Raw genomic sequence first — 24,610 nt, forward strand, 5'->3', positions numbered from 1 at the left:
TGGGTTCCGTCTATGGCCCCACCACAGCTAGGGAATCCCATTGCAGCAAAGCCATCCACCATGACCTGCACAGTTCCCAGAGTTGCTACCTTTGGTATCAGTAGATCTTTGATTGCGTTGGCTACTTGGATCACAGCAGCCCCCACAGTAGATTTGCCCACTCCAAATTGATTCCCAACTGACTGGTAGCTCTGGCGTTGCAAGCTTCCACAGGGCTATCGCCACTCGCTTCTCAACTGTGAGGGCTGCTCTCATCTTGGTATTCATGCGCCTCAGGGCAGGGGAAAGCAAGTCACAAAGTTCCATGAATGTGCCCTTACGCATGCAAAAGTTTCGTAGCCACTGGGAATCGTCCCAGACCTGCAACACTATGCGGTCCCACCAGTCTGTGCTTGTTTCCTGAGCCCAGAATCAGCGTTCCACAGCATGAACCTGCCCCATTAGCACCATGATGCAGGCATTGTCAGGGCCCATGCTTTCAGAGAAATCTGTGTCCATGTCCTGATCACTCACGTGACCGCGCTGATGTCGCCTCCTCGCCCGGTATCGCTCTGCCAGGTTCTGGTGCTGCGTATACTGCTGGATAATGCGTGTGGTGTTTAATGTGCTCCTAATTTCCAAAGTGAGCTGAGTGGCCTCCATGCTTGCCTTGGTATGGCGTCCGCACAGAAAAAAAGCGCGGAACGATTGTCTGCCATTGCTCTGACGGAGGGAGGGGCGACTGACGACACGGCTTACAGGGTTGGCTTCAGGGAGCTAAAATCAACAAAGGGGATGTCTGTACATCAAGGAGTATTTCAGGCAGGACTTCACGGAGGGTTCCAATAAGAAATGGTGCACCTAAGTAATTGTTCTTATTGGAACAAGCAGGTTGGTCTGGCCTCTGATTGATACATGGCTAGATTTACCTCGCTGCACCTTCTCTGTGAGTGACTGCAGTGTGACCTGGAGGAAGGAGTCCCCTAGACAGGGGAGGGGGGGGAAAGCAAATGAGTACAAAACAAAGCTGGTCTGTTTCTTGTTTTGATCCACTCCATCTATCTTTTACATCTTTGGCTGGCAGCAGACGGTGTACAAGGACTGCTAGCCATCCTTATCTCTTGCCTGCCCGGCAGAAGATGGTACAATAGGACTGCTAGCAATCCGTATCGCCTGCCTGCTCACCATAAGATGGTTCAATAGGACTGACTGCAGGACTAAAGAGAATGACCTGGTCAAGTCACTTCTAATGTAGTCCCTTCACCCATGTCTGCCAGGCGCTCCTCGGACATGACGATGACGGCTACCAGTCCTATTGTACCGTCTGCTGCCACAAGGCAATGGGTTGCTGCTTCTGTGTAGCAATGCAGTACTGCGTCTGCCAGCACCCAGGAGACATACGGTGACAGTTACCTGAGCGGGCTCCATGCTTGCCGTGGTATGGCCTCTGCACAGGTAACTCAAGAAAAAAGGCGCGAAACGATTGTCTGCTGCTGCTTTCACGGAGGGCTGGAGGGAACGGGGGCCTGACGATATGTACCCAGAACCACCCGCGACAATGTTTTAGCCCCCTCAGGCATTGGGATCTCAACCCAGAATTCCAACGGGCAGCGGAGACTGCGGGAACTGTGGGATAGCTACCCACAGTGCAACACTCCGGAAGTCGACTCTAGCCTCGGTACTGTGGAAGCACTCCGCCGAGTTAATGCACTTAATGCACTTAGAGCATTTTCTGTGAAGACACACACACTCGAATATATAAAACCGATTTCTACAAAACCAACTTCTATAAATTCGACCTAATTTCGTAGTGTAGACATACCTTTAGGTTTTGTTCAGTGTGTGCTACAAAGCAGCCATTCTGTACCACAGGATATGACTCAGTATATTCCTCACAATGAGAAAAGTGTTTTTATGGAGGGGAGAGCAAGCTTCACCTCCTTCTTTTCGATGAAGGAAATAAGGAGGAAAGCAGCAAAATTCAGATTCAGTTTCAGGAAGTTTGGGTTTTTTGCACCTGAGGGTTTGGCCCATCATGAAGATTGGGGTAGGTGAGAGGTGGGTGGCTTTTTTTTTTTTTTTTTTCCAAAATGCGGATCCTGATCTAGGTTCACATTTCAAATACTCTGCCATCTTCCCCAAAAGTTAGGAGGTGTTGGTATCTGAGCTTTGCTTTGTGTCCCTCTTGTGAAATTGAGATGGCAACTGTAATTGCAGCATCCTATAAAACTATAACATCCCCTCCAGCCCCTTTTTACGTGCCAAACAAAATTTGAGTCTGTTTGCACCATGGAAGTTAAATAGCGGGCCATGCAGTAACTGCCAAAATCCTCCTTAATCTGGACAAAGAAGTCTTGAGTATGTAAGTGCATCACACTAGCAGCTTCATTTCTGCTGATGACCGAAGTCCAGAGGTAAGATCATAGCAGTAGGTTTTAGTGACTGACACAGAGTGAATCACTAAAAGCATGCACTTGATGGGTGTTTAAAACCCTAATTTGATGCCTGCAATTCTGTTTGGTTTTTAGTTCAGTAAATGGACACCTATTAAGTCTGTTTTCAAAAGGAGAAAACTATTTTTGTTATATTCACATGGAAACTGCACGTGATTTCTTCAAAATGTGGCATGACCCCTGTTGGTCTCCATGCATTAACAAAGTTGTTAAGGGTTTTGTTGAACGCTTTCCATTAGCCCTGCCATAGCTGCTGGCATGAATATTTAATGTCGAGAACAGTACTTTTCAAAATTCCTTTTTGTCAATGTGCTTTGATAAATGTAAATATATAAACCCCTTTACCCTGCAACCCCCTGAAAAAGCAACAGTAGGCCTGCTTTGTACAAAGGCCTGACCATCAAGCTGTCTGCGTTTTCCTTTTCCTCCCCCCGCCCCCTTTTTCAGCAGTAGCTGTGAGAAAGTTACCCTAATACCATTGTGGCCTTGCTTTTTCTTTTTTATCTGCTACTTGGCAAAGGCCTAAACTTTCCCCCCTCCCCCTCCCTTTCCTTCTCAACCCCCTTCGCTACCAGCTGAACCAATGAGCAGTGCCATTTCTTGACAGGATTTGCGTTTGAACTTCACTTGAGCACAATAGCTGTCCAGCAACTTCGCCTGGTCTCTGTTAGATGAATTCCTGACACTTCATGGGTCGCTGGCCCCTTTTTATGCACAACAGAAAACAGGGGAATGTCTGGAAGACAGAATGACTTTTGAGGGCACTAAAAGATTTACCGTGTCTGGGGCAACCTCTGAACTTTTTATTTTTTGCCATAGAAAATGTTTTTTTCCTATTTGTAGCCCACGCCTCTCCCTCCCAGTAGGTAATTTATTTGGCTTACTTTTTTAACCCTGGTTTCAGTTGGTGTTCCTGTTCTCAGTTTCTTTCTCTGATCCTTAAATATGTCTAATAAAGAAAGTTGGATGTCTGATTGTCCGTCTTTCAAAGGTGCTCAACTCCCATTGGCTTCAAAGGTTGCTGTGGGAGCTCAGCACCTTTGAAAGTCAGGCCAGGGATTACTAGAATATACCTTTGCACTGTGGTTAAAGGTTATAATATGGGTACATAACAAAGACAGGCTTAATAAATATTCCTGACAATATAACAATGAAGGCCAAAGAGGATGGAGATTTTCTATCAGAATTAAAGTTTTCCTGAACACTCCCTGTATGTGCATCTGAGCACCTCACAATCATTATTGGATAATATCCATGTGAAGTAGGGTGTTATGCTTCCTATTTGATGGAAAATAGAGGCACAGGTAGATTAAGCGAATTGCCCAAGGTCATGCAGGAAATCTGTGGCTGATCTGAGAATTTAATCCAGGTCTCCAGAGTTCCAAGACAGTGCCCAATCCACTAAACCATCCTTCCTGCTGCTTGGTGCCATCATTCCTTGACTGACTTTTGGTGTAAGCATTTGCCTTTCATACTGTTGGAATGTATTCATTCTGGATGTGAAGAGGGTGTCTTGGTTGAGCAGGGTGTGCTGAGCAGTACGTACCATCTGATAAGGGTACTTGTGTTCATTGGAGAGGAGTTCATCACTATCCCAATGCAGATATTGAAGTCAATGGGTCTACTCACACTGTGTGAAGCTAAGTGCGGGAATAGGTCTCTGCAGCGTCAGGGCCATTGAATGACTACTCCATGGTACCTTTCCTCTAACACATCAAGTTTCAGTTTTTGTGGCATGTTCAACAGTAACTACAGTGGAGTCGCATCTTACATGGGGGTTAGGTTCTAAAGTCAGCGCATAAGGCGAAAATCGCATATTGTCAAAATTACCCTTGAAAATCCCTTAAATCGCCCATAAAGTACAGTATACTGTACATGGTTTTGTGTATACAACCCTGTACAGTAATATGTATAAATGTATAATGTATACAGTAATGTACAGTATATAAGAAAGAGTACATATGCAAAATATAATTTTACAGTACTGTATTTTTAATTACAGGGAATAATTACAGGGGATTGTCAGGGCTTGATGTCGATCCAGGAGCTGGAGGTGACAGAGAGTTTGGGTGACAGAGAGCGAGTCGTAGACCAAGTGGTTGGCTCTGGTTCAGCTCGAGAAGTTGATTGCATAGGCTCATCTGCTGCTGGTTGTTTTTCCTTGAAAAACATAGTGATCGGCAACTGTTGCTGTTGTCTCTTGAGCTGCTCAAACATTTCTTGATACGGTCTCAAATAGTCTGTAATACTATGTGTGATTTTTGAGGCTTCGTTCCATAGAGGGATCATATTCAGAAATTAAATCATTCAAGTGTTTCGCTGCTTGGAACACTTCAGCAAATTTATGAAGATTCCAACTTGCCGGCTCTTCCTGTTCGTCATCGTCATCTTCGTCTTCTGTAGATGATTTTGCCAGTTCCTCTAACTCTTCAATAGTCAATGTTTCTCTATGGCCCTCAACTAATTCTTCAATTTCTTCCTCAAGGATGTCGACAAAGCCATCACCACCCACTTGCCTGGCCACCTGAACAGTGTGTTTCACTTCTTTGTCAATGGTCAGGAAACCCTTAAAACCATTCACACATTCTTCCCATAGGTTTTGCCAACATGCATTGACTGTTTCAGGCTTGATTGAATCCGTTGCCTGTTTAATATAAGTGATGCAATCTGCAATGGTGAAGGACTTCCAACACTCCATCACATTAAGATTGGGATCAGCATCCATAGTGCTACATATCCATGAGAACGTAAGCCTTGTGTATGTGGCCTTGAAACAGCGAATCACGACTTGGTCGAGAGATTGGAGGATGGAGGTGGTATTGGGGGGAGAGAAAGATGACTTCAACAAGGTTATGTGCAAACTGGAGTGCCGCAGGGTGGCCAGGAGCATTGTCTATGATCAGCAACACTTTAAAGTCAAGTCCTTTCTCTTTGACCTCTGGAGTGAAACACTTGTGGAACCAATCCAGAAATAATGCTGCCGTCACCCAAGCCTTTTTATTTGATTGCCAGAACACAGGCGGGAGATTTTTGTTCTTACCTTTTAGGGCACGTGGATTTGCAGCCCTGTAGAGCAAGCCCGGCTTTATTAAATGCCCAACCGCATTGCCATAGAACAACACAGTCACATGGTCTTTACCTTTTTTGAAGCCAGGAACTTGTCTTTCTGATTTCGAAGTGTAAGCGCGGTTGGGCATTTTTCTCCAGAAGAGCCCAGTCTCATCAGCATTAAAACCTTGTTCCAGAATATAGCCCTTTTCCTCTATGATTTTCTTTAGTTGTTCAGGGTAGGCTTTTGCTGCCTTTTCATTGGCAGATGCAGCTTCACCAGTAGTCTGCACGTTTTTGAGGTTGAAGAGGTTCATAAAACTGTTAAACCAACCTTGGCTGGCTTTGAATTCCTTCTCATCAGGAGGCTGTCCCTCTTCGACAGGAGGTTTGAACAGCGTGTAGAGGCTAAGAGCCTTTTCTCTCGCAACGCATTGCCATCGATAGGCACACGTTTACGGTTCATGTCTTCCAGCCATAAGTTTAATGCCTTTTCAGTCTTCACTAAAATCTTATCACACACCTGGCTTGTCACCTTAGCAGTTATTGGAGCATTTGATGCCACGGCTTGACGAATTTCTGTCTCTTGAATCTTGATGGCATGGATGCTAGTTTCCTTGCGGCCATATTTACACGCCACATTGGAGACCGACATACCATCTCTCAATAAGTCCAGCACAGCCAGTTTTTCCTCCAGCATTGGAACAGATCGCTGTTTCTTTGGTTGAGCACCAGATAAAGTAGTTGGCTTGCGTTTAGGGGCCATTCCGTACGAAAAGTACGGACAGTATCTTTAAACACTAAAATCACGCTTAGCGCAGCGAGATGCTCACACTATGAGAGGCATGCGGGAACTGAGACCGACTGAGGGAACAGCAGTTTCATGTCTCCCATCTCACGCTCACTCCAGGGCATATGCTCATTGAGTGGAATGGTGGGCGGAATCGCCTGCACTATTTACAGGTATCTTGTTATTTCTCTTTTTTTTTTTGCGGAGCGTGTATAGTTGAATTTGTGTAAGTTAAATGCGCGTATTTTGCAACTCACCTGTATCCAACTGAATGGCATTCGTGCTGTTTTAAATTGCCACCACCCAAGAGGAAAAGCAAGCCCAGAAGGTTCATCTTGTTTCATCCTCTATTGTCTAGAGTACAGTTCTAAAAATATTGAAGGTGGAAAACTGCACTAAACCAAATCTGGAACACACCTCTTGATTGTACCCAATTTTGAGGTGGTTTTACTTTATTTTAGATCCAAATATACCTCTATCCCACACTAATCAGGTGGTCTGTTTATAACTATAAGTTTATTGATATCACAATTCTGTAATGGAGATCATCAGAAACAGATTAAAGAAGTGAGCTTAATATACTTTTAAGTTTCCAGCATCATGCTTTTGGCTCTTGTTGTATACTTCCTTTGGCCTCCTTGTTACATGTTTTAAAGATCTGTGCTGCACGTTAGAGTGTTAGGGGTTTGTGAACTTTGAACTGTTTGTATCATAAATGAGCAGTACCTGGTCAGTGCAGAGTCACAAGTCACTAAAGTGGTTAAGCCACCCTAGTGTGGATGCACTTACATTGATATAAAAGTGCCTTTATAACTGTGTAACTATTCCCAAATTTGGAAGGTGCCTAAGCCACCTTTTATATTGTTAAAAGAAAAGGAGTACTTGTTGCACCTTAGAGACTGACAAATTAATTTGATCATAAGCTGTAGCTCATGAAAGCTTATGCTCAAATTAATTTGTTAGTCTCTAAGGTGCCACAAGTACTCCTTTTTTTTGTGGATACAGACTAACACAGCTGCTACTCTGAAGCCTGTCTTTATATTGTTGTACAGTATAACTATATTGGTAAAAACATTTATACCTCTGTCATAATTATACCGGTACAACAATTTTTTTTAGACCTGACCTGAGAGTAGGTGACCCATGATGGTTTTTTTTTGTGTGTGTGTGTGATTTGTGGGATGTGTGTTGCGGGGAGCTGGATGGAATAAAACCACATATGTCAACATATTGGCTTTGTGCAGTGGGAGTGTCTTGCATTCATGGCCCTATAAACCCTCTTCCTGCATTTCTTTTTTAGTCTTAGAGTCTAGCTTTTTATCTCGGCCTGTGGAGGGCTGAAAACCTGCTTGGTTTTGCAAATTGATTCCTCGCACTTATGAGTCCAGTCACGTCATTAGGGATGCTGTAGGTTTGGGAGCCTTGACCACCAGTGTTATAGCCTCCTGTGCTATTTTTGGGAGGAACTCACTCAGGCTGTATGTGCAAGTGAAAACAAAGTATTCAGTTGTGGTTCAGCGAACTAGCTGCACCAAGGTTTTGGTCAGTTTGTGCTTTGAGGCTTCAGAGAGACAGTAGCTTGTCTCTCAGAAGTCACCCTGCTTTAGATCACTAGAATGTGACAGGGTTGTGGCGGTATCCTGTAAATCTAATTAAATATAATATAAAACCGTAGCTATATCTTTCTATAGAACAAACTGTGCAAATACAGTCTCTCTAAATCTCGGAGATCCAAATTGCCTGCTAGCTGCTCATATCTGTTTTCATGGATCTACCCTGGTAGCAGCTACTCCTTGCTGCTGCTGCAGGAGAGTGTGTGTGTGTGAGAGAGAGAGAGAGTGTGTTTGCACAGCACTGTTGTACTGGGCCAGCTTCCTGACCTTGCAGTCCACCCCACCTACCTGTCACTCGTTGGAGAGGGTAAGGGAAAGACATCCCATGCAGCTCCTGACTTTTTTGAATGGGAAGGAAATGTCATTGGCTACATCTCAGACATCAGTGCTCTACACTCCACCTCCTCTTCTGCAACCCCCGCTTGTATTAGCCCAGCAGTGGGTACGGATAGTGGTTGTACAAAGTAAAGAGCTTAACAGACAACCATTTGAGACATTTATTAAAGTCCTTGCAATTCTAGTCTGGTGAGAGTAATGACCACTCATCAGAAATGTCAGTCCAGATCCATAGCAGGATCTGCTCACCTGCAGGATGCTTCAGATTGAAGTGGAAGGCAGAATGGCCTTGTGATTAAAGAGCAGGACCTGAAGTCAGGAGGCCTGTATCTAGACTTGCTGTGCAACCATGGGTAAGTCACTTTACCTGCATGTGCCTCTGTTTCCCAATCATCTGCAAAAGGAAGATGAAAATGTTTCCCTACCTCAAAGAATATAGTGTGAGACTTATTGAATTTACAAAAAGAAAAGGAGTACTTGTGGCACCTTAGAGACTAACCAATTTATTTGAGCATGAGCTTTTGTGAGCTACAGCTCACTTCATCGGATGCATATCGTTGAAACTGCAGAAGACATTATATACACAGAGACCATGAAACAATACCTCCTCCCACCCCACTCTTCTGCTGGTAATAGCTTATCTAAAGTGATCATCAAGTTGGGCCATTTGATGGCCATTTGATGATTTAATGGCCCAACTTGATGATCACTTTAGATAAGCTATTACCAGCAGGAGAGTGGGGTGGGAGGAGGTATTGTTTCATGGTCTCTGTGTATATAATGTCTTCTGCAGTTTCCACGGTATGCATCCGATGAAGTGAGCTGTAGCTCACGAAAGCTCATGCTCAAATAAATTGGTTAGTCTCTAAGGTGCCACAAGTACTCCTTTTCTTTTTGCGAATACAGACTAACACGGCTGTTACTCTGAAACCTTATTGAATTTAATGTCAAGGTGCTTTGTGATTCTAGGATGGAAAATGCTATAGAAATACAGTGTTGCTATTATGTGATTCTAAAATACATCTATGATCTTCCTGTCCTATCCATCTGTATCCCTTCCTGGTAGCCACTGAGGCATCTGATTTTACTCAAGAGTCATCACTGGAGAACCTACAGCTTCTCTCTCTGTCTTCCTCCCTCCCTCCTTTCAGAGAGGTTGAAAGAATGGTTGGCTCCTGGGTGCTATTTCCTTGGTGCTGAGTTGTGCCCCTGCTATTAGTCCCAAAATGGTACGTTCTAAACCAGAGTCTTTGAATTGGACTCATGCTCCTTCTGCACCCAAGAACACTCACTAGCTCCTCCTTTCTTTTGTTATACTGTTGGTAAGTACATTGGAAATAGTATTTTCTCCTTCCCCCATCCCCCTTTGGAGGCAAAACCTCTCTGACTGTTAAAAATTGATTTTTTCCAGCTGAGTGTTTACTAGCAATCAAGACGCTTCCCTCATTGCTCTAGTCCTTTATTCACGATAATATTAAGAGACATCATAACATCCCAGTGTCAGAGCAAACAAGGCACTATGTAATTTTATCTCATATTAATGCAAAGTGTCACAGATGGGGCTATCATTAGACAGCAATCTATAAAAATGGCCCATGAGACAGAGCTCTGGTGCAATTATTTATTCTTCAATTATTTATTCAGCCCTTTAAGATGTGCCTTGCTGACCGACAGCGCAGAATGTACAACCTACCAATTTGCAGATTTCAACTGACTGACTCCTCCATCATTTGTAGGCTGAAACATTTTTTTTTAAGTGCTTTTAATTTTGCCTTTTAAAACCACTTCTATACCTCCCCACTCCCCAATTTCAATCTCTATTGTTTCAAGTCATTGTGTGAATGTGGCTTTGGCCTTGGGTTTGCAATCCCTGGACTCTTTGGAAGCACAGGTTCAGTTCCCAGCAGGGTTAACATCAGTCGCTCAACCTTCTAGGATAGACTGATTGGGCCAAATTGTGTTCTCTTTATTTTATATGGTTGTCAATCCAGAGGAACTCCATTCATGTAAATGGATTTGCTATGTGTTTTATGTTGCTGCAGCTGAGAGCAGAATCTGGCCCACCAAGTTCTGGGGCATGTTGATGGGTATACGTAGAAGGTCTTTTAGCTAAGCACTTAAAACTCCTGAGGTCTTGTGTGCCCTGCATGGGCTGGCACTTTCAGAGAGAAGGAGTTTATCCTGATGTTATTGCCCAAGATTTCTGGGATCTGGCTAAAAATTCTGGGCAACTAACAACCTGGTTTATCCCAAGAGGACTTTAGTCACCTTTATAACATTAAAATGAAATTTATGTAACTCCTACCAATATCTCTTTTCTTTCCATCTTCCTGCAGTTGTTGCTATTACTTTATTATGTTAGTGCCTTTAGCATGCATGTCCCTTTATAGACAAGTGAAAAAATGAAGTCCTTTGTCTCTTGCACTTCCAGCGTACAAATTAATGGACCCCAAAATACTTAGACACATACAAGTACCTTTTTTTTTTTTTTTTTAAAATACTTAGGGTGTACCTACATGGGGACACTCTAGAAAGTTAATCCAAATTAACTAAAGTTGTGAATTTAAAATGTATCAGTTAAACTTCACTAAATCCCTGTGTGGACACTCTGATTCAGAATTAAGGTGGCTCTAATTTAAATTAGTTTAATTCATATCACCTTAGTGTATGTTCCATCCCGTTTTGATGGCCTTCGTTATATCTGTGGCCTCCTTCGCTTTCAGTACAACTTTATTTATTTATGGATACTTAATTACTTGTCTTTAAAACTATAAAAGCCAAATCAGTCATTCTGTTTGATGTTGATCCAAGCTGGTGAGTGTTCTAGCATGAAACTAGTAATTCACGTGCCAGTGTAACTAACCTTCAATTTTTTTGATGTAGTGATAAATATTTAACATGTGGACTGTAACTGACAAGATAAAGTCTCTAATTAGATTAGTTTGTAATTTCCGAAGTTCCTAACCAGCGATTAGCTAGTTTTGTTCTGGCTGAGTTAAGATCTCTTGATAGTTCACTTTGTAATTTCAGTAATTTTTGTAATTTGCAACCGGTCTTGGTCTGAATTTTAAAGGGGACAGACTAAATACATATGTGTTCTGCTACTCGCATGATGTCAGCCATAAAAATCAACTGCAGTTTCCCTTATTTGATGGCATATTTAATTCTGTAGAAAGGAGTTGTTTCAGCTCTGGGTTGCTAAGCCTATGGAGTTACCAGCGGTTGCTTTGTTTGGGCCTTTTAAAAATCTATTTAATCCAATTCAGTAAAAGGTGTCCCCGTTATATAGTGTAACACAGTAAGTATTACACTGTAACAATCTTGCCCTTTAAAACTGGTGGCTCCCACTAGTTAATCAGTACTCACAGTTGAGCCGGGTTCTCATTTTCATTAGGTGGTTAATCAGAATTTGCTCTTGATCATCACCCTGTGACAATTAGAACTTGAGAATATTGAACTGTTTTACTGAACCTTCCTTCAAATTATTAGTTGATAAACTCAAATATGCAAAACATAATGGAGGAAAATACACCAGCCATGCTCACCTTGTTTATGAGCTCTGGAAAAATGAAATGGATTTACTCACCTGAGTAAGTCATCATCCATTTCAGTGAGGGTTGCTGTGATCTAGCCCAAATATTGTTATCTGTGTAAGATATGTTTTGTGAGTTTGGTAAAGCATTTTTGTTTCATGGAATAAAATCAGCAGGACTTCCATGAGCCCAGGTTCCATAACTAAAGGACCATGAGATTGAAGAGAGAGAATGTGTGTGTATGCTTTCTTGTTTTCTACAATACCATAGAATTCAGTACAGTCTGAGACCTCCAATGCTGGCTTGTAGTAGTCAACTTCCTGTGGAACTGCTCTACAGTTTTCAGAGTAACAGCCGTGTTAGTCTGTATTCGCAAAAAGAAAAGGAGTACTTGTGGCACCTTAGAGACTAACCAATTTATTTGAGCATGAGCTTTCGTGAGCTACAGCTCACTTAATCGGATGCATACCGTGGAAACTGCAGCAGACTTTATATATACACAGAGAATATGAAACAATATCTCCTCCCACCCCACTGTCCTGCTGGTAATAGCTTATCTAAAGTGATCATCAGGTGGGCCATTTCCAGCACAAATCCAGGTTTTCTCACCCTCCACCCCCCCACACAAATTCACTCTCCTGCTGGTGATAGCCCATCCAAAGTGACAACTCTCCACACAATGTGCATGATAATCAAGTTGGGCTATTTCCTGCACAAATCCAGGTTTTCTCACCCTCCACCCCCCCCCACAAATTCACTCTCCTGCTGGTGATAGCCCATCCAAAGTGACAACTCTCCACACAATGTGCATGATAATCAAGTTGGGCTATTTCCTGCACAAATTCAGGTTTTCTCACATCCCCCCCCACCCCCATACACACACAAATTCACTCTCCTGCTGGTAATAGCTCATTCAAACTGACCACTCTCCAACTTTAAATCCAAGTTAAACCAGAACATCTGGGGGGGGGGGGGGGGAGGAAAAAACAAGAGGAAACAGGCTACCTTGCATAATGACTTAGCCACTCCCAGTCTCTATTTAAGCCTAAATTAATAGTATCCAATTTGCAAATGAATTCCAATTCAGCAGTTTCTCGCTGGAGTCTGGATTTGAAGTTTTTTTGTTTTAAGATAGCGACCTTCATGTCTGTGATTGCATGACCAGAGAGATTGAAGTGTTCTCCGACTGGTTTATGAATGTTATAATTCTTGACATCTGATTTGTGTCCTTCAGAGTCCATTTTAAAAAAAAACACTACCTTTTTTCTCCTGATTTCAGGCTGGAGGGGAGAGACCGATACTTGCCATAGGACACGACTCTGTGAAATTTTGATTGCTACGGTTACTCTGGTCTGTTTGTCAGTACCATCTAGCCACTTGCTTAATCCGCCTCTGTGTCCACTTTGGCTAGCTGGGACTTTACAAGTTTGCTCATACGGAGTTCACGGCCATTGGGAAGAATATAGCTAATGGCATATATAAAAGTGTGTGTGTATGTGTGCACAATTTTCATTAAAGTTTGATGTGGTGTTAATGAATAGTATGTCTAAGTGACATTAAGCGTTTGATTTAAGCAAAGAAATTCATCAAGAAGCCTGAAAATCTCTGCTGACACCCTGGCCTTAACTCTGGCAGTTGTGCCAAAAGATCCAGAAAAGGCTTAGTGGTGGGAGATAATGCTGCAGTGTCAGCACAAATTTTCAGCCTTAACTCTGAGTTTCCTGGCTTTTGTGTATTTTCAGCAAAACCTTTATGTTACTAGTCCCTCCCTCCCCCCTCAAAGAGTATCCTCAAACAAAGAGAGGATGAGATCCCAGCAGTGGATCAAATAGCGAATGTGAATGGTAGGTAATAAAGTATTGTAAGGAATGAACTTGATGAAAGTGATAAGAGATGCTTGCAGTGTGTGTGTGACCTGTTAAAACTGCACTAGCTGGGTCAGTGTAGACCTACAAATAGGTAGTCATTTCCTGCGGAATTTTTTAATTAGTGGATCAATAGCTGGTAATAATGAGCCATTGGGGCTCGGAAATATGTGTGCTGAGAATCCTTGTGCATGTGCTGATGGCAAACAACCCTCCCCCCCCAGTTACAGATCTACTTTCCTTTCCATACCCATTCCTTCCCATTGTCATGTCACTTGTGGGGCTTAGCATGCATATTTGGGCATACTCTAATTATTGTGGCAGCTTGTCCTCTGCCATATTTATATCCTCTCTATTTCTTGTATATTGCAAGTTCCCAACCAGAACATATAATAAAATAACTCTCATGCTCCTGCTTAGGTTCTAGAGGTGCCATACAAGCTATTAGAATACAAACAATAACAAGTAACACATTAGCATGCCAAGGGAGTGCTATCATCTTATCACTACCAAAATGCTTAGATCAATTAAACAGAAAAGAAAAATAGTAAAAGATGGAAGTCAGCATTTTAGATGTCCAGAAGGCTTCAGTTTTGAGGCTTCATTTCTGCCCTAGGATCCATCAGTGCTGGCCCTACACCTATGCAAAGTCTCACTGATTCCATATTCTTGTATCTGTGGCTAAGCAACATTTAGATGGGTGAAGAAAAGATTTATTTTGTGTTAGAGGTTACAACTTGTGCATGTATCTCTCTTCCAGTCCAGCAGAATGGAGGCAGAGGGTTTTGTTATGGGAATGGCATACTCTCCCTGCTGCCTTGTTCACACTGATTGCACCCTTCCCAATCTTTTTCCCCATGAAGGAGAGCAGATGTTTCCACTTCTGCTACCTGTGAAAGAGACTTTTGCAAGGGATTATGTTCTTGTGTGAAATGAGCTTCCCTCCCTCTTCTCCACCCAGGAATTTTGCTTTTGGAATGGAGTTTGCAGCTGGCCGTAAATTTCAGATTCCCTTAGCACCAGAGATTCTCCACAGTGTTTCCATTGCTCAGTAGCAGTGTTCAGTTCAGAGACTTCTCACCTACTCTGGTAGCCAATGATTGCTGTGCCAGGCTGTTCAACACCCAACTCCAACCTGTCTTCCCCTTCAGGATTAGCTTTTCCTCTCCACTAGGAGGCTGCCCAGCACTTCACTGGCAAATTGGTTGTAGGGACCAGAGCAGAGCCCTGAACCTGTATCGATCCACAAAGCCTGTAGAGAAGTTCAGGAACAGGAGGGAAACTGCCGATGACTGTTGCTTGCTATTTGCCATGAGTTATGACATTAGTCCCAGTTGGTGAATCCAATTCAGAAGAAACCAAAATTACACCTCAGGAAATCAATTGGGCTTTTCCTAATAAGTCTTGGGTGGTAACTGAATGTGCATGAGGAACTGTGCTAGCAGATGCTGATACAGGGTTAGGGCCTGAGTAAAAAAAGGAGCAAAATGTTCAGGTAAAAGGAGCAATTTTTTTTTCCTAAAGCAAATTCCTATTTTTGCTGTAGCCTTTGCTGTCCTATCAGTGGGGCATTTGGGTTTAAGATGGATTTTCATTTTCTTATTTTTGAAAGTAGGAGAGAATTTCACCCTTTTGAATTTTGCTTGCCTACCAGTAAAGAATATCATGGGGAGAAGATACTGGCTACCAAAGGACTCTAATCTAGCAGAGAAAGGCAAAACAAGAACCAATGGCTGGAAGCTGAAGCCAGACTAGTTAAAATTGGAAATAAGGCACAAATTTTTAACAATCAGAGTTATTATCCATTGGAACAACTCCTAAGAGAAGAGTAGATTTTCCATGTCTTGATGCATTCAAATTAAGATTGGATGACTTCCTGGAAGTTATGCTTTAACCAAACACAAGTTTTGGCGCTCAATATAGGGGTAAGTGGGTGATATTTAATGGCCTATGTTATACAGGAGGTCAGACTAGAAAATGTAGTGGTCCCTTCTGGCCATAAAATCCATGACTCTATGACTCTCTGAACAGTTTGCAGCAGTGCTAATTAGGGCCAATAGCAAGTTGACTGGCCTGCCTTAATGCTAAAATGTCTAGCAGAGCTTCCTCTGCTTCTGCAGGATGGAGATTTTGCTTTTGCATATGCGTCTGATTTGGGAAGCCCTTGTAATGGTTATTCAGATGTAGAGATCAAAAGAGAGATTGCCCAGGTGGATCATTTAAAATGGATGTTGTTGATGTTATATGCAAAGCTGAGCTTTTGAAAAATGTAGCTGTTTTTGACTTGAGGAGCACCAAGAATGCTATAACCCATTAACACCTTGGAAGGAGAGGTAGCAAGAGGGAAAGGAGATGGTTGGCTTGTCCTTCCTCCCTCCCCAGTTGTAAGCCTCTTCATCTTTCAGACAGGTTTCAGAGTAACAGCCGTGTTAGTCTGTATTCGCAAAAAGAAAAGGAGGACTTGTGGCACCTTAGAGACTAACCAATTTATTAGAGCATAAGCTTTCGTGAGCTACAGCTCACTTCTTCAGATGCATATCGTGGAAACTGCAGCAGGCTTTATATATACACAGAGAATATGAAACAATACCTATTCCCACCCCACTGTCCATGCGGAACGCAATGCCATCCACAGCCTCAGAAACAACTCTGACATCATAATCAAAAAGGCTGACAAAGGAGGTGCTGTTGTCGTCATGAATAGGTCGGAATATGAACAAGAGGCTGCTCAGCAGCTCTCCAACACGAGTTTCTACAAGCCATTACCCTCTGATCCCACTGAGAGTTACCAAAAGCAACTACAGCATTTGCTCAAGAAACTTCCTGAAAAAGCACAAGATCAAATCCGCACAGACACACCCCTGGAACCCCGACCTGGGATATTCTATCTACTACCCAAGATCCATAAACCTGGAAATCCTGGGCGCCCCATCATCTCAGGCATTGGCACCCTGACAGCAGGATTGTCTGGCTATGTAGACTCCCTCCTCAGGCCCTACGCTACCAGCACTCCCAGCTACCTTCGAGACACCACTGACTTCCTGAGGAAACTACAATCCATCGGTGATCTTCCTGATAACACCATCCTGGCCACTATGGATGTAGAAGCCCTCTACACCAACATTCCACACAAAGATGGACTACAAGCCGTCAAGAACACTATCCCCGATAATGTCACGGCTAACCTGGTGGCTGAACTTTGTGACTTTGTCCTTACCCATAACTACTTCACATTTGGGGACAATGTATACCTTCAGATCAGCGGCACTGCTATGGGTACCCGCATGGCCCCACAGTATGCCAACATTTTTATGGCTGATTTAGAACAACGCTTCCTCAGCTCTCGTCCCCTTAAGCCCCTACTCTACTTGCGCTATATTGATGACATCTTCATCATCTGGACCCATGGAAAAGAAGCCCTTGAGGAATTCCACCATGATTTCAACAATTTCCATCCCACCACCAACCTCAGCCTGGTCCAGTCCACACAAGAGATCCACTTCCTGGACACTACAGTGCTAATAAACAATGGTCACATAAACACCACCCTATACCGGAAACCTACTGACCGCTATTCCTACCTGCATGCCTCCAGCTTTCACCCTGACCAGACCACACGATCCATCGTCTACAGCCAAGCTCTGCGATACAACCGCATTTGCTCCAACCCCTCAGACAGAGACAAACACCTACAAGATCTCTGTCAAGCTTTCTTACAACTACAATACCCACCTGCAGAAGTAAAGAAACAGATTGATAGAGCCAGAAGAGTTCCCAGAAGTTACCTACTACAGGACAGGCCTAACAAAGAAAATAACAGAACGCCACTAGCCGTCACCTTCAGCCCCCAACTAAAACCCCTCCAACGCATTATTAAGGATCTACAACCTATCCTAAAGGATGACCCAACACTCTCACAAATCTTGGGAGACAGGCCAGTCCTTGCCTACAGACAGCCCCGCAACCTGAAGCAAATACTCACCAACAACCACATACCACACAACAGAACCACTAACCCAGGAACTTATCCTTGCAACAAAGCCCGTTGCCAACTGTGCCCACATATCTATTCAGGGGACACCATCACAGGGCCTAATAACATCAGCCACACTATCAGAGGCTCGTTCACCTGCACATCCACCAATGTGATATATGCCATCATGTGCCAGCAATGCCCCTCTGCCATGTACATTGGTCAAACTGGACAGTCTCTACGTAAAAGAATAAATGGACACAAATCAGATGTCAAGAATTATAACATTCATAAACCAGTCGGAGAACACTTCAATCTCTCTGGTCACGCGATCACAGACATGAAGGTCGCTATCTTAAAACAAAAAAACTTCAAATCCAGACTCCAGCGAGAAACTGCTGAATTGGAATTCATTTGCAAATTGGATACTATTAATTTAGGCTTAAATAGAGACTTGGAGTGGCTAAGTCATTATGCAAGGTAGCCTGTTTCCTCTTGTTTTTTCCTACCCCCCCCCCCCCCCCCCCCAGATGTTCTGGTTTAACTTGGATTTTAACTTGAAGAGTGGTCAGTTTGGATGAGCTATTACCAGCAGGAGAGTGAGTTTGTGTGTGTATGGGGGTGGGGGGGATGTGAGAACCTGGATTTATGCAGGAAATAGCCCAGCTTAATTGTCATGCACATTGTGTAAAGAGTTATCACTTTGGATGGGCTATCACCAGCAGGAGAGTGAATTTGTGTGGGGGGGTGGAGGGTGAGAAAACCTGGATTTGTGCTGGAAATCACTTTAGATAAGCTATTACCAGCAGGACAGTGGGGTGGGAATAGGTATTGTTTCATATTCTCTGTGTATATATAAAGCCTGCTGCAGTTTCCACGATATGCATCTGAAGAAGTGAGCTGTAGCTCACGAAAGCTTATGCTCTAATAAATTGGTTAGTCTCTAAGGTGCCACAAGTCCTCCTCATCTTTCAGACAGAAACCATTTAAAGGTTGATAACTCCGAATGGAGTTTAGTGATTACATTGAGTAAAATACAATTTTCAAATGTGCCCAAGCGATTTAGGAACCCAAATCCCATTGACTTTCTATGGGACTTGTGCTCCTAACTCATTTAAGCGCTTTTGAAAATGTTAACCATTGTGCACATCACCAGTATAAATATACAGATTCCGTTCCATGAGTACACCAGAGTGAATTCCTTTGAAATCGATGAGTGCTCCAGGTCCATCCCATTGTGAATGAGAACAGAATTTGGCCTACTGTCTTTAGAAGTTAGAATTTTTCCATCTGCCTTTTGCTTAATTCTTCATTATTTCACCTGCTAAAATATAAATTTGAACCTCATTTGTAGCTGTTATATTTTGGTGATTAGTTGGCATATGAGATTACAGCAACCTACTCCCCTCCCTCCCCCCAGTGAAAGAAAAGCAAACAAGCGAGTTAAAACAATTTTCTGTGCAGATTTTCCCACAAACAGAGCTGTGGTTTTAACTGACAGCTTGTATATTGTACATTTCATTATTTTCCTCCAGGAGGTTGCTGGGGGGTTGGGGGGAGGAGCAGGGGAGTGTTTGGACCAAGATTCTGTCATTGTTCAAAGCCATGATTTGATTGGATGATTGCCTGAGAACTGACTCCAAATGGTGCAAAGCTGGAATCGCATCCCCAAGATGGGGGGGGGGGGGATTATTTGTATCTTTCTCCCATTTCCTTGCAAAAGTAGCCAAAGCCTATTAGCTCTCTTCCTCTCTCCAACACAGCTCTGCAGGGCTCCTTCAGATTTCTAATTTTGATTAAAAAGACTGAATTTGGGAGCCTTATTACAGTTCCCATTACAGCAAGGTTAGAGTTTTAAAAAGAGCCTCTCTGGCACAGCTGCAGGAAGCGCAGTTTCTCATTAATTGGCTATTGCTTGGAAGAGTGCTGTTGTTTGTTTGATAGTAATGATATATTATGGTAGAGCACCATAAATGTGCCTGGTGCTGTACTGTCAGCTCTGCCAAACAGATAAAACTCCCTGTTCTGAAGAGCAGCAGTTCTAGGCTACACAAGGAAATGGGGAACTTCTGGAATAGAGGTTTTCTTCACAGGAGGTGAAATTTGCCACTGTGCAGCACAAGGACAAGGCTTAAATCCCACTTAAAGCCTTAAAGTATTGCAGAAGTGGCACATAGTGGCATCTGGGCCTTGTGCTGGCCATCTGCACTGGGGTGAGTTTTACCCTGGGACCGTAGCTGTGAAAATCTGAAGGAGTTGAAATGTTAAGTGTCCTCATTTCAGTTGCTCAGTCACTTGTCTTTCTGTAACACCCTTGTGTTACTTCCCAAGTCTCGTGGACTTCCCAAGAATAAAGAATAAAGCAGGAAATGTACAGTTGAAATAAGTGTCTCGCGGCTGAACAGACTGATTTCTCTGTGCAGCTTGCTGCCTCCTGCCCAGATAAAGAAGCGGTAAAATGGCCTCCTTGACTTGAACTATTTCGGAAGAAGAAAATCTGAGTCTCCCAGATGAACAGATACTGTCTGGTGAAGACACCAGACCTTCTGTTCACCCAGGCAGGGGACTGTGCAGTTTTCCTATCAGGCATCCAAACGGATGATGATGTAGCTTGTTTCTGGACGTGTTGGAGCAACAAGTGCGCTGTCAGAGGTACGCACCTCCTCTCAGTCATTCCTGTTTTAAACAAGGTCTGAGCTGTCCTCTGACCTGAAAGAGGAGGGAGTGGGGTGGGGGTTGTTTGTTCTGTTCATTTTTTAAAAAAAGATCCCAGTGTAAAACAAGAGGTGTGTGTGTGTATGTTTTGTGAAGCAGGGCTGGGAAGAAGTTTTAACTAGCAGCCTGCAAGTGCATAATGTGAGAGAGGATGCCAGCGTGTTTATCTGGGATGGGGGTGCATGTTCAGGACTGAACAGGACACAGAAGATGTGATGTTTGTACAGGATTAAAGCAATGCATGCTTTAGTATCCAAGCCTCCTTAATATGCAGAAGAAAGTCTGGCATCATGCTTATGCTTTTGAATGAAGGAATTTTATGGCATTTCTGTGCGTCCAGAGTTAAAAGGTTTTGGCACTAGGCAGAAGATGGGAACGTTTCAATCCTCTTTATGAGGAGATTCTAATTCTAACAATTCTTTAATGTTATGTTGAAGGGAATTTCCTGGCAGTACATCACTTAAAAGGATTTTTTAGAGCTTAGATATGTGCATCTTTCCAACCCTTCCCTTGAACAGGTTCACTCTCCCTCCTCCCCGCCTGCAGAGAGAGGAGGGGAAAGTATGATAGAGCGAGTGAGTCGTTTGGCTTCTTAGCTTAGCTATTTAGGGACATTTTGAACAACAAGCAGTTCATCAGGACTAGAGACCTGGAGACTTCAAAGTACTTGTCCTCTTCTGTGCAATTTAGCTGAAGCATTTGTTCATATTTACATCTGTGCGTTTCGGTGTGATCTTCAGGTGCTTGAGCACAGACTCAAGGCCGGGGAAATGTAGGAGAAGATCACCTGAAACATTTCTTTATGTTCTCTCTTGAAATACATCTGACACAACCTTCTCCAATCCTCACTAGATCTATTATCATATACAAACTTGGTTATGTTGAGATTCCAGTCTATGTATACAGTATAGAATGATAACTTTTGTACACACATGATCAAGTGAATAATAAGCATGTGCGTGCCATTGAGCAGGGTCTCTTGACACAAGAGAAATTAGTTGGCACAATTATTCTGTTCTGCTGTTCTTTTAAATAAGAAAATTGAAAAGGCAAGTAATGGCTTCTTCTGAGTTTTGTAGTTGGCTTTGTAGCTGATAGTTGTTCCCCAAACAAAATAAGCTATACCAGCCAAAGGACTCTTATGCTGATATAACTGTGTCTGCCTACACTAAGGCTTTTGCCACTATAAAAATATTGCAATAAATAAATAAATAAATAAATGTCCATATAGACATTACCATACTGGCAAAGGTTTCTAGTGTACATCTGGATTTAACTCCTCACCCATTCATGATCAATCATATTCTTACAGTAATTGTTTACATGGAAATGAAACATTAGGGAAATAATGAGTGTCTTCTAATGTGACTTTGCAGCACCACCTGACCACAGGGCGGATTGATTTAAGTTAAAATGGTTAATTCAGCATCCAGAAAAAGTTTGTTTAAATCGTCTATTTTAATCTTGTTTTGAATTTGTATTTTTTAGTTATTATCCTAGACAAGTCTTACTAGTTGATAGGCATTAAAACATGTTGATTTGCAAATCAACATACTCTTTACACTAAAATTGGTCCTCGTTTTTGCTAACCGGGAGGATAGACTATATTTATGTATGTTTATTTAAGCAACTATATACTTAATTTACATTTGTTCAGATTCTTAGTTTTTTACATTGTTAGAAAATGGTGAATGATACATTTCTTATTTACCAGATTATGATTAATTTTGATGTGTGGTTTGTGTCCAGTTCTATTTGGATGGCAATTAAAAGTCAATTAAATGCACAAAAACATTTTTAGTTTTTATTAGTTAAATATAACTATCTTTCATGGACTCAGTATGTAAGAAAAAAAGTTTTCTCAAAAACATGTTTTGCATATAAACTAACTTAGTTATTAAACAAAGGAAATATTATCTGTAGCTAGTGAATTGAACTGATTGTTCTAGGTCATTCTGTCCTTCAAGGTTTTAGAACTAGTAGCTCTCATCCTCTGACACCCCATTTGTATTCATAGTTTGGGAGAGGAAAACAATCTTTCCTGGATTTTCAACTCCCAGTTGGTTTCTTAAGTTTGAATGAACTAATCATTGAACTGAACTAGTTGAATAAACTGAAATCCAAATATTCTCTCTGCACCTGCAGAAGAGGTAACTGCTGTCAAATGCTGGATATGCACTTGAAACTCCAGTTCCTGGTGCTTAGCTAGTGACTTCCACCGGTTCGATGATTTAATTTTCTTTAAAACTTGGCAACAAACATGAACTGTTTAATATTATTTTTAATTAATTTAAATGGCATTAATAGATTAGGGCTTAATATAGGTTGTCATAATTTCAAATTTTATTTTAAATAGGTTTATTTTTTAAAAAGTAAGCCTGTATTTAATTTAAATAAAAGAAATCCAATTTAAAACAAAAATCTGATTATAAAAAAAAAAGTCCAATTTCTTGTAATATTCATCTACCCAACCTACTAGCCGGACCATCCATGGACTATCCGTAAGTGTTCTGTCACCTACCAGTGTTCTTCAGAGAACACTGAAAATCACTGCTTTAGGATTTACCAGGATTTCCTAGTATTCTGTATCCATAATACAAAGCTGGTTGTTGGTTCTACTGTTCCTTTTTCTCTGTGATGAAGGCTTGAGGGAAAAATGCTTGGGATATTATTTTCTTCCTTAAAAACGTGTGTTTTAAACATACATATCTATGTAATTTTGGCTTATGAGATCTGATGAGAATTGCAGAGGGGACCCACGAATAGCCGTGTAAATGCAAATAGATTCACAATAGCATACTGTGATGTTTCCAAGAATATAGGCTATTGTGAAAAGGAGAGAGATTTAAGTAATTTTGGAAAGACATCAAAATGGAGAAGCTCTTCAATGAGGAGATGGAGTCAGGAGATTATCTTTTAGGAAGAATTATCTAGAGTAGACAGAGGCATGGCCTGGGCTTCAGAGCCCTGGGTTCAAATCCTACTCAGGCACAATATTTTGTGACTTTGGGCCCATCATTTAATCTACTCTGTGCCTCAGTTCCTCTCTGTAAAATAGGGTAATACTTCCCTGTCCCACAGAGGTGTTATCTGAGTAAACTCTGTTAATGATGGAGGTGCTCAGATAGTATGATAATAGGGGCCATATATATGCCTGCATAGGCATGTAGATTTGAGATGCATAATTAGGTGTTACAACATGTCCTGTTCCCCCCCCCCCCCCCGCCCCGGTAGGAAAATATTGTTCTCTATAGGTGGCAATACTATCTGAACTGTTATAAAATGATAGATTTCTCCTCCTTGACACATTAATGGTAATCCTAGTTTCCTGTTTTGTTCTAATCACTTATAGTGCCTTTCACACAAGAAATCTCAAAGCACTTTGCAGATGTTAATTAAATAACCCTTTCAGGAACCCTTTGAAGTGGATAAGAATTGTCCTGATATTTCAGATGGGTGAATGAAGCATGTGGATTACACCATCTGCAGAGTCAGGAGTAGAACACAAAACTCCTGACTCAGTCTCTTGCTCTGAACACTTCCTTTGTGAAGATGGAGTCATCCACTTATTTCATCCTACCTTGTGTTGTGATCCCAGCAGACTTGATAAGGTAAACATGTTGAGGCTGGATTAGTACTAGGGTGGGAGACCATCAAGGGACTGCAAAATTCTTTGCAACCTGTCAGTTGCAGAAATTATTTTAGTATTGTGCCCTCTGAATCAGTAGTGAAAAAATTCTCAAGCATGAGGTTAAAGAACACAGTGGTGAGGTCCTGAGTGCTTAGAGTTATGAAAGATGTTATGATATCTTTTGTTATGAGAGCAGGGTTGCTAACCCTGTGACCAGCGCAAATTCAAACCGATACTTACGTGATACCTATATAAAGTTACCTCTCAAGATTCAGTTGGATGTAATACTTCCTTGTATGCTGTTGTAAGCTGCTGTATTCCAACCCAATGATGATTGCAGTTCTTTGGTGGATGATGTGATCCCTGCATTTATTCTTAACTGCCTCACAGATAGTTTGTGAAACAGTTTTAAGAAATGCCTTTAGTAGTGGAAGCCACTAACAATGTTGGGAGACATAGTGAGAACACCAGTGTTAGCAATGGTGGGAAACTGTTAGGCAGGGCCCAGGATGACCCGAGGCCTAGTAAATTATCACAAATATTACTAGAAGTGTCAAGAGAATTGAGCTGTTGAGAGAAGAGATTTTTAAAATGTTGACAACTTGTTTGTTAACACTTATTTTACTTCAATGGCTAATAAACGTTCTGGAGAGGGGATGTCTTTGTAAAAGATT

General features: G+C 42.1%; 1 protein-coding gene across 1 annotated transcript in view; it reads left to right on the top strand.

The window, feature by feature from the left end:
* EXT1 (exostosin glycosyltransferase 1) overlaps positions 1 to 24,610 on the top strand; it is a 272,331-nt gene that overhangs the window by 43,295 nt on the left and 204,426 nt on the right. The gene's annotated exons all lie outside the window — the stretch shown is intronic.

Source organism: Lepidochelys kempii, chromosome 2 (assembly GCF_965140265.1).
Source record: "Lepidochelys kempii isolate rLepKem1 chromosome 2, rLepKem1.hap2, whole genome shotgun sequence".
Lineage (NCBI taxonomy): Eukaryota > Metazoa > Chordata > Testudines > Cheloniidae > Lepidochelys > Lepidochelys kempii.